Raw genomic sequence first — 20,209 nt, 5'->3', positions numbered from 1 at the left:
ATCGTTATTTACTTTACGCTTAAAATTAAGTCTTGTATTTAGTTATTATTTTACATTTGGTTTTAACTGCGACTAAAGTTTTAAAATCGACAAACCGGTCATTAAACGGTAAAAACCCCTTTTATAATAATAATACTACTAGTACATATATATTTTTGTATTTTTACAAATATTGTGTGTAAAAAATATAGCGTTAAACTTCACGAGCTCCCTGTGGAACGAACCGGACTTACTAAAAACTATACTATAATACGATTAGGTACACTGCCTATAAGTGTTGTAGCAAGGTTTAAGTATATCCCACTCGATAAATAAATAAATAACTTGTGTAAAATTGTAGCATATTTAATAGTATTTCGCACTAAAATAATACTATTTTGTATACACCCCCTACGACATCAATCTGCTTTTGATTTCATGTTACTTCAGTATGATACTATTATTATTGCCATGCTATGTACTGCTATAGATGATCTAGTCTGCAGTAGTTATTATGCCTGATTACCTGCTTGCTATATGTCTTACTGATATGGAAAAAGTTATTTTCTCTTGTTCAGATGTCAGACATACCGCCTATTATCATTGATTTGGAGAGTGACTCAGATTCATCTGATACTTCGCCTACTATTGTTGCTGACCCACAGCTACCCGAGGAGATCCCAGCTCCACCCAACCCTAGTCTCCCGGGGCCACATCATCATTCCGATGGTACTGTGATCCCTGGGGGAAACGGGGACGGTCCCTTCCGTAATGAGCATGGACATTGGGTTAGACGCACCACTGACGAACGTGTCGTACCGATTACACCTGGCAGATATCGACTTATGATCGCTGGCCAGACACATTCTCCCGTACATGACGTACCTGTACCACCTTCGGATGATTCAGACAGTTCGTCATCGGATGAGACTAGCGAGGAGGATCCCGTGATGGTGCATAGTCATCTCCTCGATCAATCTCTAGGCCTCGTCGACAGTGAATTTCATGAAGTTACCTTGATAAACAGCATCAAGAGTAGACTTATTGTTCTGATTCAGACCTTCATAGAAGGTCAAAATTTGAACAGAGCTCTCAAGACGGTGGTTCGGGCATCTTCGAAGCAAATGTTTGAATCTTTCCCATGCAGTGTAGAGTGATTCATCGTATACTTGTTGAAAGTTTACGATGTCATTCCTAAGTCTGATTTGTTTTGATGGAGGAAAGTACTTGATTAAGAAAGTTGTTGCCATTTCCTCCCATGAGGTGATAGAGTTAGATTCTAACCCCTCGAACCAGGTTTTTGCATGGTTGGAGCGCCACACCTTTGTAAAAAAATGCGACGCTTTTAAATGAAAATGGGGTTGAGTCGTTTCATTTGCTCAATGGTATATATTATCGCAATTGTTTCACTATATGGCGCATTACGGTGACAAACTTCTAGTACCTTATATGGGAGTTTAGGGTGTCATTGACAAACATGCTTATAGTTTTTTATGAAAGTTTAAAATTATTTTTTCATAAGCTTAAGCTAGTAACAGTTTTTCTTATAAACTTATGTAAGAGTTTTTGAAAAAAATAAGGTTTAAAAATATAACTTACTTGAAGTTGCTTATAAAAATAAACTAAAAGCTTATAAATAGTAAAATTACATTATTGTCACTTATATCATTATATATCAGTTTTGTTTCTTATATGTCTGATATGCCCGAATCAGACGGTTTATTTATGCGGTGTCGTTAGGTCGCAATACGTCAATTAAGGATATCAACAGAAGAAGTTGATTGTTTAATTTATATATGTTGGGTCTAAATCTATTATTCCTTCCTATATATTAGCAAGGGAAAATATGACCTAGGGTCGTTCCTTAAGCGGTTGAATTTGAAGCGAAGCTTATTCAGATAATTTAGTAATTAAGATTGGGTTTGTACACAATTTAGTATCCAATACTAGTGGCCAGGTACACCTTGTGTGGAGAGACATGATCCTTTTGGTCCCAATAAATAGGTGACTCTTTGGAAAATCCAACAACCAAACTGGTTTATTCTAGACACCACTTTTATCCGGAATATCAAATTGTGTAAAGGCTATAGTTGGGTTGATTTGATTTATAATTGTATTTAAGATATTAAAGCAATATAATTAAAATAAGCTAGCTAGCATGCAACAGCTAAGGACAGAGAAGACGTGGTTCACCATGATTTAAGATAACGTAGTATCGGGATGATTGCGAGACACTCATTGGATAGATATACCTTGGTGTAAACACTAGATTCCCTACTAATTGATTTCTCGATTAGCATGTTACGAGGAACTAGGCTATCGTGATTATGATCGGATGGACTATGCTCAACTCCCGACGCTTTATCTAGTTTAAGGATATAAGCGGCCCATCTTTGATGCAATGCATACCTTGGGTGCACGAATAAAGTAGCATAGCCATATAGATATAATATCCAACCTTTCTTAACACCTTAGTGTATCACCCAAATGAGTGGTTAGGATTGTATTTCGAATCCCTTTCTGTCAATGGTTTGGTAAAATCTAAGGGTTTATAGATAAATTAGAACCTCTGATAGTTCTCAGTCATCCTTAAAGATTTATAAGCTTAGTTTATATTGTAGTGCGTTAAATTCTCATTTATGACTTAAACCAGCTCTTACTTAAATCTACCCAATAAATCCCTTAGTTATCCACCATGTACTAGACTTATAGTGGTTCCATAGCTTCTAACATTGACCATGCTCAAGCAGTCCTATAGTACATCAACACTGTACTCTACTGTTGGACAGTATTTCCTCGAGTCTTATACTCTTGACCAATGTCTTGATCTGGTCCAATGGTAATTCCCCATGTACTTTATAGTATTTCCGATGGGTTCATACCTTGACCAATGTATAAACACAGATAATTAATTACCTTATAATTGTCGACTTTATAAAAGGTTTTAATCACGTTTATTGGTGGAAGGACGATAATAACGAGGTTTAATATCATAGACAGAAAGCGAGTACGAAACGATAATCATCTCTAACTAACATCATTAAATCATGACAAACAGTCAAGCAATTACTCACACATCATGGCAACAAGCATTTCTAATATTAATGTTACCGAATAATGTCGGTACAATAACACTTGTATTTCTTTATAATATCCATAGCGTTACAATGCTTGATAGCTTCTACTACTAACTACATATTAATCTCCTATTGATCACTAGAGAGCGATAATAGAGATATAATTACATTTTCTAATCTCTGTACTTTTTCTCTCTCTAGAATCTAGAGAGAGAAAGTAGAGAGAGAACTAATCTCCTATAGATCACTAGAGAGCAACTATAGAGAGATATTTAGAGAGAGAAGTGAAGAAGGCATGTGTTGAAATGGTGGGATGAAGAACCCATTTATAGGAAATGCTTGGTGGCAAAATTGTAAATAAATGGCTGAAAAACCCCTGGCACGCCGTTTGACAAGCCGTTTTTCAAGGCCGTTTGCCAAGGCAATCCGTTTTTGGTGCCCGTTTGCCGGCATGCCGTTTTTCCTACTGGCAAGCCGTTTGGCAAGCCGTTTTTGCTGGATCGTAACTTGTCTTTCAGCGTTTTTGCTCTAGAATCTTCGTTTTAGCTTTGTTTCTGACGATTCTTGCACCCACGTGTTCGTAATTGAATATCGTACAACATGAATATCCTACAACCCAATGGTTGGAGTGCCACACCTTTGTAAAAAAATGTGTCGCTTTTAAATGAAAACGGGGTTGAGTCGTTTCATTTGCTCAATGGTATATATTATCGCAATTGTTTCTCTATTTGGCTTATTATGGGGACAAACTTCTAGCAGCTTATATGGGAGTTTAGGGTGTCATTGACAAACATGCTTATAATTGTTTATGAAAGTTTAAACTTATTTTTTCATAAGCTTAAACTAGTAACAGTTTTTCTTAGAAACTTATTTAAGAGTTTTTGAAAAAATAAGGTCTAAAAATATAACTTACTTGATGTTGTTTATAAAAATAAACTAAAAGCTTATAAATAGTAAAATTACATTATTGCCACTTATATCATTATATATCAGTTTCGTTTCTTATATGTCACTTTACATAAATAACTTTCAAACTAGTAAAAGGGGCATGCGCGAGGCCGCGGGGTATTTGAGTTGCACATTCATAGTTAATGTAGTATTATGTGTTTACAAAAGTAAAAACTTTTGCTACGGGTGTTTTTAGATACACGTAGTTAGTACCTAGTATACCTAATGGCCCATGCATTTTTAACGACACGAAGATTGCGTAAAAAAGGGAAACAGAACCATCGATATGATGTAATTAGTTTGGGTAGTTTATTATAGGTGTATGTATATGTATTGAATATAGTCCGAGGTATTTAGCGTTTTTTTAGAAGTGTCCGTTTCGCGTATAGTTAGTCCCATTGTGTTCGTAAGATTTTTTTAAGTTGAACGGCTGGTCCGGAAAAATTTAACGCGAGGCGAGTGGGAAGATATGTCCCGTTGAAAATATGGGTGGAGTTGGGTTAAGTTTTTTAATTAAAATAATAAAATTTACATTTTGCACCCTTGGTTTTGGGGTTGAACTTGAAAGTTGTTTAAAGTTTGAGGGAGTGTTTGGTTTTTTTTTTCAATGTTGTTTGGTAGGCATGGGGGTCAAGAACGACCAAAAACCCCATGCCTTTTAGTATATAGATAAATAAATAAATAAATATTTTACCCAATACTTATAAACATAAGATTCAGTTTTATCTTAGGGTGTGTTAGCACTGTCGAGTTTAGGTATAACTCTGTGGGGGTCACGGAGCATCACTAGTTTGAAAATTTTTAATAAATACTTTTTATATTGTATAGGACACCACTAAACCTAACAGCATGACCTCATATATTTTTCAAATTTATAGTTTTTCTTTAAAATTGTATAGGACACTAATAAATTTAACTACTCGGATCCCATATATTTTTTAAATCTGTAGTTTTTTTGAAAGTAAAGTATCACTAAAATAGCATTCAAATGTAATTAGTACTGAAAAAATTCTGACCCCATTGAGTTATAGTTCTGAAATTGCCACTGTGTGTTACGATGATTCAGCTGATAGCTAGAGCTGGAAGCTAGTTAGAGCTGAAAGATGAAATGTCCCGTTCTTATTGATTAAAAATGTTCCATATTAATTGATTTCATTGCGAGGTTTTGACCTCTATATGAGACGTTTTTTAAAGACTGCATTCATTTTTAAAACAAACCATAACCTTTATTTCATAGATAAAGGTTTTAAAAAAACTTTACGTAGATTATCAAATAATGATAACCTAAAATATCCTGTTTACACACGACCATTACATAATGGTTTACAATACAAATATGTTACAACAAAATAAGTTTCTTGAATGCAGTTTTTACACAATATCATACAAGCATGGACTCCAAATCTCGTCCTTATTTAAGTATGCGACAGCGGAAGCTCTTAATAATCACCTGAGAATAAACATGCTTAAAACGTCAACAAAAATGTTGGTGAGTTATAGGTTTAACCTATATATATCAAATCATAATAATAGACCACAAGATTTCATATTTCAATACACATCCCATACATAGAGATAAAAATCATTCATATGGTGAACACCTGGTAACCGACATCAACAAGATGCATATATAAGAATATCCCCATCATTCCGGGACACCCTTCGGATATGATATAAATTTCGAAGTACTAAAGCATCCGGTACTTTGGATGGGGTTTGTTAGGCCCAAGAGATCTATCTTTAGGATTCGCGTCAATTAGGGTGTCTGTTCCCTAATTCTTAGATTACCAGACTTAATAAAAAGGGGCATATTCGATTTCGATAATTCAACCATAGAATGTAGTTTCACGTACTTGTGTCTATTTTGTAAATCATTTATAAAACCTGCATGTATTCTCATCCCAAAAATATTAGATTTTAAAAGTGGGACTATAACTCACTTTCACAGATTTTTACTTCGTCGGGAAGTAAGACTTGGCCACTGGTTAATTCACGAATCTATAACAATATATACATATATATCAAAGTATGTTCAAAATATATTTACAACACTTTTAATATATTTTGATGTTTTAAGTTTATTAAGTCAGCTGTCCTCGTTAGTAACCTACAACTAGTTGTCCACAGTTAGATGTACAGAAATAAATCGATAAATATTATCTTGAATCAATCCACGACCCAGTGTATACGTATCTCAGTATTGATCACAACTCAAACTATATATATTTTGGAATCAACCTCAACCTTGTATAGCTAACTCCAACATTCACATATAGAGTGTCTATGGTTGCTCCAAAATATATATAGATGTGTCAACATGATAGGTCGAAACATTGTATACGTGTCTATGGTATCTCAAGATTACATAATATACAATACAAGTTGATTAAGTTATGGTTGGAATAGATTTGTTACCAATTTTCACGTAGCTAAAATGAGAAAAATTATCCAATCTTGTTTTACCCATAACTTCTTCATTTTAAATCCGTTTTGAGTGAATCAAATTGCTATGGTTTCATATTGAACTCTATTTTATGAATCTAAACAGAAAAAGTATAGATTTATAGTCGGAAAAATAAGTTACAAGTCGTTTTTGTAAAGGTAGTCATTTCAGTCGAAAGAACGACGTCTAGATGACCATTTTAGAAAACATACTTCCACTTTGAGTTTAACCATAATTTTTGGATATAGTTTCATGTTCATAATAAAAATCATTTTCTCAGAATAACAACTTTTAAATCAAATTTTATCATAGTTTTTAATTAACTAACCCAAAACAGCCCGCGGTGTTACTACGACGGCGTAAATCCGGTTTTACGGTGTTTTTCGTGTTTCCGGGTTTTAAATCATTAAGTTAGCATATTATATAGATATAGAACATGTTTTTAGTTGATTTTAAAAGTCAAGTTAGAAGTATTAACTTTTGTTTGCGAACAAGTTTAGAATTAACTAAACTATGTTCTAGTGATTACAAGTTTAAACCTTCGAATAAGATAGCTTTATATATATGAATCGAATGATGTTATGAATATCATTACTACCTTAAGTTCCTTGGATAAACCTACTGGAAAATGGAAAAATGGATCTAGCTTCAACGGATCCTTGGATGGCTCGAAGTTCTTGAAGCAGAATCATGACACGAAAACAAGTTCAAGTAAGATCATCACTTGAAATAAGATTGTTATAGTTATAGAAATTGAACCAAAGTTTGAATATGATTATTACCTTGTATTAGAATGATAACCTACTGTAAGAAACAAAGATTTCTTGAGGTTGGATGATCACCTTACAAGATTGGAAGTGAGCTAGCAAACTTGAAAGTATTCTTGATTTTATGTAACTAGAACTTGTAGAATATATGAAGAACACTTAGAACTTGAAGATAGAACTTGAGAGAGATCAATTAGATGAAGAAAATTGAAGAATGAAAGTGTTTGTAGGTGTTTTTGGTCGTTGGTGTATGGATTAGATATAAAGGATATGTAATTTTGTTTTCATGTAAATAAGTCATGAATGATTACTCATATTTTTGTAATTTTATGAGATATTTCATGCTAGTTTCCAAATGATGGTTCCCACATGTGTTAGGTGACTCACATGGGCTGCTAAGAGCTGATCATTGGAGTGTATATACCAATAGTATATACATCTAAAAGCTGTGTATTGTGCGAGTACGAATACGGGTGCATACGAGTAGAATTGTTGATGAAACTGAACGAGGATGTAATTGTAAGCATTTTTGTTAAGTAGAAGTATTTTGATAAGTGTATTGAAGTCTTTCAAAAGTGTATAAATACATATTAAAACACTACATGTATATACATTTTAACTGAGTCGTTAAGTCATCGTTAGTCGTTACATGTAAGTGTTGTTTTGAAACCTTTAGGTTAACGATCTTGTTAAATGTTGTTAACCCAATGTTTATAATATCAAATGAGATTTTAAATTATTATATTATCATGATATTATCATGTATGAATATCTCTTAATATGATATATATACATTAAATGTCTTTACAACGATAATCGTTACATATATGTCTCGTTTAAAAATCATTAAGTTAGTAGTCTTGTTTTTACATATGTAGTTCATTGTTAATATACTTAATGATATGTTTACTTATCATAGTATCATGTTAACTATATATATATATCCATATATATGTCATCATATAGTTTTTACAAGTTTTAACGTTCGTGAATCACCGGTCAACTTGGGTGGTCAATTGTCTATATGAAACATATTTCAATTAATCAAGTCTTAACAAGTTTGATTGCTTAACATGTTGGAAACATTTAATCATGTAAATATCAATCTCAATTAATATATATAAACATGGAAAAGTTCGGGTCACTACAGTACCTACCCGTTAAATAAATTTCGTCCCGAAATTTTAAGCTGTTGAAGGTGTTGACGAATCTTCTGGAAATAGATGCGGGTATTTCTTCTTCATCTGATCTTCACGCTCCCAGGTGAACTCGGGTCCTCTACGAGCATTCCATCGAACCTTAACAATTGGTATCTTGTTTTGCTTAAGTCTTTTAACCTCACGATCCATTATTTCGACGGGTTCTTCGATGAATTGGAGTTTTTCGTTGATTTGGATTTCATCTAACGGAATAGTGAGATCTTCTTTAGCAAAACATTTCTTCAAATTCGAGACGTGGAAAGTGTTATGTACAGCTGCGAGTTGTTGAGGTAACTCAAGTCGGTAAGCAACTGGTCCGACACGATCAATAATCTTGAATGGTCCAATATACCTTGGATTTAATTTCCCTCGTTTACCAAATCGAACAACGCCTTTCCAAGGTGCAACTTTAAGCATGACCATCTCTCCAATTTCAAATTCTATATCTTTTCTTTTAATGTCAGCGTAGCTCTTTTGTCGACTTTGGGCGGTTTTCAACCGTTGTTGAATTTGGATGATCTTCTCGGTAGTTTCTTGTATAATCTCCGGACCCGTAATCTGTCTATCCCCCACTTCACTCCAACAAATCGGAGACCTGCACTTTCTACCATAAAGTGCTTCAAACGGTGCCATCTCAATGCTTGAATGGTAGCTGTTGTTGTAGGAAAATTCTGCTAACGGTAGATGTCGATCCCAACTGTTTCCGAAATCAATAATACATGCTCGTAGCATGTCTTCAAGCGTTTGTATCGTCCTTTAGCTCTGCCCATCAGTTTGTGGATGATAGGCAGTACTCATGTCTAGACGAGTTCCTAATGCTTGCTGTAATGTCTGCCAGAATCTTGAAATAAATCTGCCATCCCTATCAGAGATAATAGAGATTGGTATTCCATGTCTGGAGACGACTTCCTTCAAATACAGTCGTGCTAACTTCTCCATCTTGTCATCTTCTCTTATTGGCAGGAAGTGTGCTGATTTGGTGAGACGATCAACTATTACCCAAATAGTATCAAAACCACTTGCAGTCCTTGGCAATCTAGTGATGAAATCCATGGTAATGTTTTCCCATTTCCATTCCGGGATTTCGGGTTGTTGAAGTAGACCTGATGGTTTCTGATGCTTAGCTTTGACCTTAGAACACGTCAAACATTCTCCTACATATTTAGCAACATCGGCTTTCATACCCGGCCACCAAAAATGTTTCTTGAGATCCTTGCACATCTTCCCCGTTCCAGGATGTATTGAGTATCTGGTTTTATGAGCTTCTCTAAGTACCATTTCTCTCATATCTCCAAATTTTGGTACCCAAATCCTTTCAGCCCTATACCGGGTTCCGTCTTCCTGAATATTAAGATGCTTCTCCGATCCTTTGGGTATTTCATCCTTTAAATTTCCCTCTTTTAAAACTCCTTGTTGCACCTCCTTTATTTGAGTAGTAAGGTTATTATGAATCATTATATTCATAGATTTTACTCAAATGGGTTCTCTGTCCTTCCTGCTCAAGGCATCGGCTACCACATTTGCCTTCCTCGGGTGGTAACGAATCTCAAAGTCGTAATCATTCAACAATTCAATCCACCTACGCTGCCTCATATTCAGTTGTTTCTGATTAAATATGTGTTGAAGACTTTTGTGGTCGGTATATATAATACTTTTGACCCCATATAAGTAGTGCCTCCAAGTCTTTAATGCAAAAACAACCGCGCCTAATTCCAAATCATGCGTCGTATAATTTTGTTCGTGAATCTTCAATTGTCTAGACGCATAAGCAATCACCTTCGTTCGTTGCATTAATACACAACCGATACCTTGCTTTGATGCGTCACAATAAATCACAAAATCATCATTCCCTTCAGGCAATGACAATATAGGTGCCGTAGTTAGCTTTTTCTTCAATAACTGAAACGCTTTCTCTTGTTCATCATTCCATTCAAATTTCTTCCCTTTATGCGTTAATGCAGTCAAGGGTTTTGCTATTCTGGAAAAGTCTTGGATGAACCTTCTGTAGTAACCAGCTAATCCTAAAAACTGGCGTATGTGTTTCGGAGTTTTCGGGGTTTCCCACTTTTCAACTATTTCTATCTTTGCCGGATCCACCTTAATACCTTCTTTGTTCACTATGTGACCGAGGAATTGAACTTCTTCCAACCAAAATGCACACTTTGAAAACTCAGCGTACAATTCTTCCTTCCTCAATACTTCTAACACCTTTCTCAAATGTTCACCGTGTTCTTGGTCATTCTTTGAGTAAATAAGTATGTCATCAATGAAAACAATGACAAACTTGTCAAGGTATGGTCCACACACTCGGTTCATAAGGTCCATGAACACAGCTGGTGCATTAGTTAAACCAAACGGCATGACCATAAACTCGTAATGACCGTAACGTGTTCTGAAAGCAGTCTTTGGAATATCATCTTCTTTCACCCGCATTTGATGATACCCAGAACGTAAGTCAATCTTTGAATAAACAGACGAGCCTTGTAGTTGATCAAATAAGTCGTCGATTCTCGGTAGTGGGTAGCGGTTCTTGATGGTAAGTTTGTTCAACTCTCGGTAGTCGATACACAACCTGAATGTACCATCTTTCTTCTTGACAAACAAAACAGGAGCTCCCCACGGCGATGTGCTTGGTCGAATGAAACCACGCTCTAAAAGTTCTTGTAATTGGCTTTGCAGTTCTTTCATCTCGCTGGGTGTGAGTCTGTAAGGAGCACGAGCTATTGGTGCAGCTCTTGGTACAAGATCTATTTGAAATTCAACGGATCGATGTGGGGGTAATCCCGGTAATTGTTTCGGAAATACATCGGGAAATTCTTTTGCAATGGGAACATCATTGATGCTCTTTTCTTCAGTTTGTACTTTCTCGACGTGTGCTAGAACAGCATAGCAACCTTTTCTTATTAGTTTTTGTGCCTTCAAATTACTAATAAGATGTAGCTTCGTGTTGCCCTTTTCTCCGTACACCATTAAGGGTTTTCCTTTTTCTCGTATAATGCGAATTGCATTTTTGTAACAAACGATCTCTGCTTTCACTTCTTTCAACCAGTCCATACCGATTATCACATCAAAACTCCCTAACTCTACTGGTATCAAATCAATCTTAAATGTTTCGCTAACCAGTTTAATTTCTCGATTCCGACATATATTATCTGCTGAAATTAATTTACCATTTGCTAATTCGAGTAAAAATTTACTATCCAAAGGCGTCAATGGACAACTTAATTTAGCACAAAAATCTCTACTCATATAGCTTCTATCCGCACCCGAATCAAATAAAACGTAAGCAGATTTATTGTCAATAAGAAACGTACCCGTAACAAGCTCCGGGTCTTCCTGTGCCTCTGCCGCATTAATATTGAAAACTCTTCCGCGGCCTTGTCCATTCGTGTTCTCCTGGTTTGGGCAATTTCTAAAAATGTGGCCCGGTTTTCAACATTTATAACAAACTACATTGGCATAACTTGCTCCGACACTACTTGCTCCGCCGTTACTCGTTCCGACACCATTTGTTCCTTTCGTTCTATTAACCCCTGGTCCGTAGACCTCACACTTCGCCGCGCTATGACCATTTCTTTTACACTTGTTGCAAAATTTGGTGCAGAACCCCGAGTGATACTTTTCACACCTTTGGCATAGCTGCTTCTGATTGTTGTTGTTGTTGCGGTTATTATTGTTGTTGGGATGATTGTTGTAGTTGCTGTTGTTGTTGTTGTTGTTGTTGTTGCTGTTGTTGTTGTTGTTGGGCCGTTTGTTGTAGTTGCGATTGATGTTGCGATTGTTGGGATAATTGTTGCGATTATTGTTGTAATTGCTGTTGTTGTTGTATTGGTGATTCTTATCACCGTTTTCCTCCCACTTTCTTTTGACTTGCTTCACATTGGCCTCTTCAGCAGTCTGTTCTTTAATTCTTTCTTCAATCTGGTTCACTAGTTTGTGAGCCATTCTACATGCCTGTTGTATGGAGGCGGGCTCGTGTGAACTTATATCTTCTTGGATTCTTTCCGGTAATCCTTTCACAAACGCGTTGATCTTCTCTTCCTCATCTTCGAATGCTCCCGGATACAATAGGCACAATTCTTCGAATCGTCTTTCGTACGTGGTAATATCAAATCCTTGGGTTCGTAACCCTCTAAGTTCTGTCTTGAGCTTATTGACCTCGGTTCTGGGACGGTACTTCTCGTTCATCAAGTGCTTGAATGCTGACCACGGTAGTGCGTACGCATCGTCTTGTCCCACTTGCTCTAGATAGGTATTCCACCATGTTAACGCAGAACCTGTAAAGGTATGCGTAGCGTACTTCACTTTGTCCTCTTCAGTACACTTACTTATGGCAAACACCGATTCGACCTTCTCGGTCCACCGTTTCAATCCGATCGGTCCTTCAGTTCCATCAAATTCCAAAGGTTTGCAGGCAGTGAATTCTTTGTAGGTGCATCCTACACGATTTCCTGTACTGCTAGATCCAAGGTTATTGTTGGTATGTAGCGCAGCCTGTACTGCGGCTATGTTTGAAGCTAGAAAAGTACGAAATTCCTCTTCATTCATATTCACGGTGTGTCGAGTAGTCGGTGCCATTTCCTTCAAAATAGTCAAATGGAACAAGTTAATCATACAGAATATTAAGAGTAGTTAATAGTATTTCGTAGCATAATATGAACTCATTTATAAAAGCTTTTTCTTCATATTAGCGTTTTATAAGTTTAAATTCGGGTAGTACCTACCCGTTAAGTTCATACTTAGTAGCTAATATACAATTCAACTACTACAATTCTATATGAAAAACTGATTATAATAATATTTCGCGTTCAAACTTTTACACAATATTTTACAAACTTACAATACCGCTTATTTTACATATAGCATGAAATATAGCACACAATAAATTTGATACAAGATGGTTGTGAAGATAATTCTAGCTAGTACACAAGTCGTTCAGCAAAGGCAATAAAGACACGTAATTCATACGTCCAGAAACAAGTCATGCATTCTGGTTTTACTAGGATTACTTCCCATCCTTGGTCTTGTGGAACATAACCGTTATGGCCGTTGATAAGACATCGTGTTGTAACGTCATCAAAGGGACGAGGGTTACGTAATGTCCAACAGTCCCGTAACAATCTAAAAACCTCATTTCTTACCCCAATTACCGACTCCGTCACTTGTGGGAACGTTTTGTTTAATAGTTGTAGCCCGATGTTCTTGTTCTCACTTTGGTGAGAAGCGAACATTACTAATCCGTAAGCATAACATGCTTCTTTATGTTGCATGTTAGCCGCTTTTTCTAAATCACGAAGTCCAATATTCGGATATATTGAGTCAAAATAATTTCTTAACCCATTGCGTAAAATAGCATTTGGGTTCCCCGCAATATATGCGTCAAAGTAAACACATCGTAACTTATGGATTTCCCAATGTGATATCCCCCATCTTTCGAACGAAAGCCTTTTACAAACCAAGGCATTCTTGGAACGTTCTTCGAATTTCTTACAAACTGATCTCGCCTTAAATAGTTGTGCTGAAGAATTCTGACCGACTCTAGACAAGATTTCATCAATCATGTCTCCGGGTAGGTCTCTTAAAATATTGAGTTGTCTATCCATTTTGTGTTTTTATACTGTAAAATAGACAAGAGTTAGATTCATAAAAAAAATACTTATTAATACAAGCAATTTTTACATATATCATAAAGCATAAGCACACTATATTACATATATTACACCTCACGAATAAAACTATCTTATTCTGACTCGCTTGTTTCTTCTTCTTCGGTTTTAGTTCGTTTTGCCAAGTTTCTAGGGATATATGATGTTCCCCTAATACGAGCCGTTATTTTCCACATTGGTTTAGAAAAACCTGGTGGTTTAGAGGTTCCCGGGTCATTGTTACAACTTAAGGACTTCGGGGGTTGACGATACTTATAAAGTTCATCGGGGTTGGAATTAGATTTCTCTATTTTTATGCCCTTTCCCTTATTATTTTCTTTTGCCTTTTTAAATTCAGTTGGGGTAATTTCTATAACATCATCGGAATTCTCGTCGGAATCCGATTCATCGGAGAATTGGTAATCCTCCCAATATTTTGCTTCCTTGGCGGAAACACCATTGACCATAATTAATGTTGGTCGGTTGGTTGAGGATTTTCTTTTACTTAACCGTTTTATTATTTCCCTCACCGGTTCTATTTCTTCATCCGGTTCCGATTCTTCTTCCGGTTCTGATTCTTCTTCCGGTTCCGACTCTTCTTCCGGTTCCGACTCTTCTTCCGGTTCCGACTCGGGAACTTGTGAATCAGTCCACGAATCATTCCAATTTACATTTAACTCTTCATTATTATTAGGTGAGTCAATGGGACTTGTTCTAGAGGTAGACATCTATCACATAATATCAAACGCGTTAAGAGATTAATATATCACATAATATTCACATGTTAAAAAATATATAGTTTCCAACAAAATTTGTTAAGCAATCATTTTTCAAGTAAACACGGTCGAAGTCCAGACTCACTAATGCATCCTAACAAACTCGATAAGACACACTAATGCAAAATTCTGGTTCTCTAAGACCAACGCTCGGATACCAACTGAAATGTCCCGTTCTTATTGATTAAAAACGTTCCATATTAATTGATTTCGTTGCGAGGTTTTGACCTCTATATGAGACGTTTTTCAAAGACTGCATTCATTTTTAAAACAAACCATAACCTTTATTTCATAGATAAAGGTTTTAAAAAAACTTTACGTAGATTATCAAATAATGATAACCTAAAATATCCTGTTTACACACGACCATTACATAATGGTTTACAATACAAATATGTTACAACAAAATAAGTTTCTTGAATGCAGTTTTTACACAATATCATACAAGCATGGACTCCAAATCTCGTCCTTATTTAAGTATGCGACAGCGGAAGCTCTTAATAATCACCTGAGAATAAACATGCTTAAAACGTCAACAAAAATGTTGGTGAGTTATAGGTTTAACCTATATATATATCAAATCATAATAATAGACCACAAGATTTCATATTTCAATACACATCCCATACATAGAGATAAAAATCATGCATATGGTGAACACCTGGTAACCGACATTAACAAGATGCATATATAAGAATATCCCCATCATTCCGGGACACCCTTCGGATATGATATAAATTTCAAAGTACTAAAGCATCCGGTACTTTGGATGGGGTTTGTTAGGCCCAATAGATCTATCTTTAGGATTCGCGTCAATTAGGGTGTCTATTCCCTAATTCTTAGATTACCAGACTTAATAAAAAGGGGCATATTCGATTTCGATAATTCAACCATAGAATGTAGTGTCACGTACTTGTGTCTATTTTGTAAATCATTTATAAAACCTGCATGTATTCTCATCCCAAAAATATTAGATTTTAAAAGTGGGACTATAACTCACTTTCACAGATTTTTACTTCGTCGAGAAGTAAGACTTGGCCACTGTTGATTCACGAACCTATAACAATATATACATGTATATTAAAGTATGTTCAAAATATATTTACAACACTTTTAATATATTTTGATGTTTTAAGTTTATTAAGTCAGCTGTCCTCGTTAGTAACCTACAACTAGTTGTCCACAGTTAGATGTACAGAAATAAATCGATAAATATTATCTTGAATCAATCCACGACCCAGTGTATACGTATCTCAGTATTGATCACAACTCAAACTATATATATTTTGGAATCAACCTCAACCCTGTATAGCTAACTCCAACATTCACATATAGAGTGTCTATGGTTGTTCCGAAATATATATAGATGTGTCGACATGATAGGTCGAAACATTGTATACGTGTCTATGGTATCTCAATATTACATAATATACAATACAAGTTGATTAATTTATGGTTGAAATAGATTTGTTACCAATTTTCACGTAGCTAAAATGAGAAAAATTATCCAATCTTGTTTTACCCATAACTTCTTCATTTTAAATCCGTTTTGAGTGAATCAAATTGCTATGGTTTCATATTGAACTCTATTTTATGAATCTAAACAGAAAAAGTATAGGTTTATAGTCGGAAAAATAAGTTACAAGTCGTTTTTGTAAAGGTAGTCATTTCAGTCGAAAGAACGACGTCTAGATGACCATTTTAGAAAACATACTTCCACTTTGAGTTTAACCATAATTTTTGGATATAGTTTCATGTTCATAATAAAAATCATTTTCTCAGAATAACAACTTTTAAATCAAAGTTTATCATAGTTTTTAATTAACTAACCCAAAACAGCCCGCGGTGTTACTACGACGGCGTAAATCCGGTTTTACGGTGTTTTTCGTGTTTTCGGGTTTTAAATTATTAAGTTAGCATATCATATAGATATAGAACATGTTTTTAGTTGATTTTAAAAGTCAAGTTAGAAGGATTAACTTTTGTTTGCGAACAAGTTTAGAATTAACTAAACTATGTTCTAGTGATTACAAGTTTAAACCTTCGAATAAGATAGCTTTATATATATGAATCGAATGATGTTATGAACATCATTACTACCTTAAGTTCCTTGGATAAACCTACTGGAAAAGGGAAAAATGGATCTAGCTTCAACGGATCCTTGGATGGCTCGAAGTTCTTGAAGCAGAATCATGACACGAAAACAAGTTCAAGTAAGATCATCACTTGAAATAAGATTGTTATAGTTATAGAAATTGAACCAAAGTTTGAATATGATTATTACCTTGTATTAGAATGATAACCTACTGTAAGAAACAAAGATTTCTTGAGGTTAGATGATCACCTTACAAGATTGGAAGTGAGCTAGCAAACTTGAAAGTATTCTTGATTTTATGTAACTAGAACTTGTAGAATATATGAAGAACACTTAGAACTTGAAGATAGAACTTGAGAGAGATCAATTAGATGAAGAAAATTGAAGAATGAAAGAGTTTGTAGGTGTTTTTGGTCGTTGGTGTATGGATTAGATATAAAGGATATGTAATTTTGTTTTCATGTAAATAAGTCATGAATGATTACTCATATTTTTGTAATTTTATGAGATATTTCATGCTAGTTGCCAAATGATGGTTCCCACATGTGTTAGGTGACTCACATGGGCTGCTAAGAGCTGATCATTGGAGTGTATATACCAATAGTACATACATCTAAAAGCTGTGTATTGTGCGAGTACGAATACGGGTGCATACGAGTAGAATTGTTGATGAAACTGAATGAGGATGTAATTGTAAGCATTTTTGTTAAGTAGAAGTATTTTGATAAGTGTATTGAAGTCTTTCAAAAGTGTATAAATACATATTAAAACACTACATGTATATACATTTTAACTGAGTCGTTAAGTCATCGTTAGTCGTTACATGTAAGTGTTGTTTTGAAACCTTTAGGTTAACGATCTTGTTAAATGTTGTTAACCCAATGTTTATAATATCAAATGAGATTTTAAATTATTATATTATCATGATATTATCATGTATGAATATCTCTTAATATGATATATATACATTAAATGTCTTTACAACGATAATCGTTACATATATGTCTCGTTTAAAAATCATTAAGTTAGTAGTCTTGTTTTTACATATGTAGTTCATTGTTAATATACTTAATGATATGTTTACTTATCATAGTATCATGTTAACTATATATATATCCATATATATGTCATCATATAGTTTTTACAAGTTTTAACGTTCGTGAATCACCGGTCAACTTGGGTGGTCAATTGTCTATATGAAACATATTTCAATTAATCAAGTCTTAACAAGTTTGATTGCTTAACATGTTGGAAACATTTAATCATGTAAATATCAATCTCAATTAATATATATAAACATGGAAAAGTTCGGGTCACTACAAAAGATGTAGCTTATTTTTCAAGTTGTAAGTAGGAACTTACTTTTTTTTAGGTATTTATTAAAATAACCAAAACTAAAAGCTTATAATTGTGAATTGAGAATTGATATTAATGACAAAAATATAATAATTTTTTTTTATAAATTTATGTTTATGTAAATAACGAGATCCGGATCGGCCCACGCGTTGCGGCTGTGACAACCCGGAAATTTTCAACCAAATTTAAACTTAAATCTTTATATGTTTCTGACACGATAAGCAATATTTGTTAAGTTAAATTGCAAGAATTTTAAACTATGTTCATACATTCATTCAACCTCGACCAAGTTCTAACGATTCACGAACCATTAAACGAATATGATTATATATGTATATGTGTATATATATTATAACTTGAAACGTAAACAAAATATTAGATTAAATACTTTATATGATTGTATCTGTTTCAAAATGTTTATTAATGGAATTAGAGGATAAGATCAAATGATTGAATTATCAGATATATTGAATTATGATTACAAGTCTCTGTTGAAAGGCCCACGTTGATTTGAGAAATCTTTCCATTTTAACAATATTCGAAAAATGGTAAAGTGATTTATAAATAAGAACATATTGTCAATCATTGAGAACTAGACAAAGGATAGTGGAAGATTGAATCTCATAAAGACTCGATTGATCTATTTAGTTTCAAACGTACAAAAACATTTTCAGTTTAAAAAGAACTTTATTATTAAAACGTATATAACTTTTATAAATATCTAGAACCACTTTTGACAACTCATTACTTAACTAGTATGATAAAGATAACGATATTTATATTTTATTTTATTAAATATGTATAACGATTTAAATTAATATTATATATATTTATACGCGTATTATACGTACATAGTTTTATACTTTTACTATACTTAAACTTTACCTTTACTTTATTTTTACTTTACTTTAACTTTAATAATTCATACTTTAATAATTCATACTTTAATAATTCACATTAATAATTCATACTTTAATAATTCACTTTAATAATTCATACTTTAATAATTCACTTTAATAATTCATACTTTAATAATTCACTTTAATAATTCATACTTTAATAATTCACTTTAATAATTTAAAAATCTATTATAAATAGAATTCAATAGGTTTCATTATTTCATAGAAACTTGAAAATATTTTTCTCTAAACTCTCTCAATCGATTTACATATATATATTTACTCCGTATTATTTCAAGATATTATTAGTATACATAAAATATTATGACGAAGTGCTGTCTGAGTGATTTCGAAATTGTTTTTCGAGTAGGATAGGATTTAGGAAATTATGGGTTATAGCTATGGAGGTGATTGAGTATGGTTCATGGGTATGCTCGTGAGGTCAATATAGTGTTTATCATTTCCGTTGCGTCTACGTACCTTTCCTGCAATATTGAATCTCAATATTGATACGTGAGTACTCATAATTTAACTTTTACATACTAATAGTGTATCCCTGACTAGTGCTCGAGTATTTAGGATTATGCATGCTTGTACTTTTGATATTGCCCTTAGACAGGTTAGGTTGAATATTGAATTAGTTACACTTGCGGTTGAGATAAGGTATAAGATATGCATGTCCTTGGAAAGCTAGCAAAAACTTAAGAACTTTTCCTTTAGATATCGAATGGTTTCGATGAATGGTTTCGATGAACGGATTAGAAGTTATAATCAATTGAATTTTCGATATTTTTATTAAAAATGATTATTATTATCGTCGTTTTTATCGTCGTTCTAATTTTATCTTATTATTATCATTATTATTATCTTTATCAATAAAAGGGATTTATCATTAAAAATTGTTATTTTTTTTATTATTACTATCATTATTATCGTTAAAGTTATAATTAGTATTATTATTATTATCCAATTATTATTATTATTATTATTAGTATTATTATTATTATTATCATTATTAATATATA

The sequence above is a fragment of the Rutidosis leptorrhynchoides genome, chromosome 1, assembly GCF_046630445.1.
Source record: "Rutidosis leptorrhynchoides isolate AG116_Rl617_1_P2 chromosome 1, CSIRO_AGI_Rlap_v1, whole genome shotgun sequence".
NCBI classification, from domain to species: domain Eukaryota; kingdom Viridiplantae; phylum Streptophyta; class Magnoliopsida; order Asterales; family Asteraceae; genus Rutidosis; species Rutidosis leptorrhynchoides.
The sequence above is the reverse complement of the archived record's forward strand: the minus strand, read 5'-3'. Positions refer to the sequence as shown.